This window comes from Meriones unguiculatus, chromosome X, assembly GCF_030254825.1.
Source record: "Meriones unguiculatus strain TT.TT164.6M chromosome X, Bangor_MerUng_6.1, whole genome shotgun sequence".
In the NCBI taxonomy this organism is placed as follows: domain Eukaryota; kingdom Metazoa; phylum Chordata; class Mammalia; order Rodentia; family Muridae; genus Meriones; species Meriones unguiculatus.
This window is the reverse complement of record NC_083369.1, coordinates 8161773-8164374: the sequence shown is the minus strand read 5'-3', so window position 1 is coordinate 8164374 and position 2602 is coordinate 8161773.

The following is a 2602-nucleotide window of genomic DNA, read 5'->3' as shown; positions in this document are numbered from 1 at the left end:
TGAAGTCCTAGCCAGAGCAATAAGACAATTGAAGGAGATCAAGGGGATACAAATCAGAAAGGAAGAGGTCAAAGTGTCACTATTTGCAGATGATATGATAGTATACATGAGTGACCCCAAAAACTCTACCAGGGAACTCCTTCAGCTGATAAACACCTTCAGCAAAGTGGCAGGATACAAAATCAACTCAAAAAAATCAGAAGCCCTCCTGTATACCAAAGACAAAAGGGCTGAGAAAGAAATTAGGGAAACAACACCCTTCACAATAGCCACTAATAATATAAAGTACCTTGGTGTGACTCTAACCAAGCAAGTGAAAGACCTGTTTGAGAAAAACTTCAAGTCTCTGAAGAAAGAAATCGAAGAAGATCTCCCATGCTCATGGATTGGTAGGATTAACATTGTGAAAATGGCCATCCTGCCAAAAGCAATCGACAGATTCAATGCAATTCCCATCAAAATACCAACTCAATTCTTTACAGACCTTGAAAAAAAGATTCTCAGCTTCATATGGAGAAACAAAAAACCCAGAATCTCCAAAACGATCCTGTACAACAACAGATCATCTGGAGGTATCTCCATCCCTGATCTCAAGCTGTACTACAGGGCAACAGTAATAAAAACTGCATGGTATTGGCATAGAAACAGAAAGGAGGATCAATGGAACCGCATAGAAGACCCAGAAATAAACCCACACACCTATGAATACTGGATATTTGACAAAGAAGCCAAATCCATTCAATGGAAAAAAGACAGCATCTTCAACAAATGGTGCTGGACCAACTGGATGTCTACATGCAAAAAAAATGAAAATAGATCCATATTTATCACCCTGCACAAAACTTAAGTCAAAGTGGATCAAGGATCTCAACCTAAAACCAGATACTCTAAATCAGTTGGAAAAAAAAGTGGGAAACAGCCTAGAACTCATTGGCACAGGAGACAACTTCCTGAACAGAACACCAACATCACAGGCTCTAAGAGCAACAATCAATAAATGGGACTTCATGAAATGCTTCTGTAAAGCAAAAGATACTGTCATCAAAACAAAATGACAGCCTACAGATTGGGAAAGAATCTTCACCAACCCTTTATCTGACAGAGGGCTAATATCCAGTATATATAACTAAAGAAGCAGAAAAGCAACAAACCAAGTAATCCCATTAAAAAATGGGGAACAGAGCTAAACAGAGAATTCTCGAAAGAGGAACATCGAATGGCAGAGAAACACTTAAAGAAATGCTCATCCTCATTAGCCATCAGGGAAATGCAAATCAAAACGACCCTGAGATTTCACCTTACACCCATCAGAATGGCCAAGATAAAAAACTCAAGTGATAACACATGCTGGAGAGGTTGTGGAGAAAAGGGAATCCTCCTCCATTGCTGGTGGGAATGTAAACTGATACAACCACTCTGGAACGCTATCTGGCGCTTTCTCAGACAATTAGGAGTAGTGCTTCCTCAAGACCCAGCTATACTACTGCTAGGTATATACCCAAAATTTGCTCAAGTACACAACAAGGACATTTGTTCAACTATGTTTGTAGCAGCTTTATTTGTAATAGCCAGAACTTGGAAACAACCCAGATGTCCATCAATGGAGGAATGGATACAGAAACTGTGGTATTTTTAAACAATGGAATACTACTCAGCAATCAAAAAGGAGGAAATCATGAAATTTGCAGGCAAGTGGTGGGATCTAGAAAAGATCATTCTGAGTGAAGTATCCCAGAAGGAGAAAAACAAACATGGTATATACTCGCTTATATAGACCTACAAGATATGATAAACATAATGAAATCTACAGACCTAAAGAAGATAATCAAGAAAGTGGACACGGGCAAAGATGATCAATCCTCATTTAGAAAGACAAATGGGATGTGCATTGAAGGTATGACAGGAATCTAACGTAAAAGGCATCTGAAAGACTCTACCTAGCAGTGTTTCAAAGCAGACACTAAGACTTATAACCAAACCCTCAGCAGAGTGCAGGGAATCATACGAGAAAAGGGGAGTTAGTATGATATGGAAAGGATAGGAGCTCTACAAGGACCAAATATATCCGGGCACAGGGTCTTTTCTGAGACTGACACTCAACCAAGGACCATCTATGGATATAACCTAGAACCTCTGCTCGGATGTAGCCAGTGGTAGCTCAGTAACCAAGTAGTTTTCCAAAGTAAGGGGAACAAGGACTATTTCTAACAGGATCTCAAGGTCAGGCTCCTTGACTCCCCCCGCCCCCCAGAGGAGGAGCAGTCCTGTTAGGCCACAGAGGAAGACTCTACAGCCAGCCCTGAAGATACCTGATAAAACAGGGTCAAATGAAAGGGGAGGAGGTCCTCCCCCATCAGTGGACTTGGAAAGGGGCAGGGAGGAGACCAGGGAGGGAGTGTGGGGTTGGGGAGGGAATGAGGGAGCGGGATACAGCTGGGACACAGAGTTAACAAAATGTAACTAAAAATAAAAATAAAATAAAACAAAATAAAGAAATACCTTGAGAAAAAAAAAGAAACACCTGGAGGGGACAGGAACTCCAGAAGTATAACAACAGAGCCAAAATACCTGGGCCCAGGGCGTCCTGCAGAGAATACTCCAA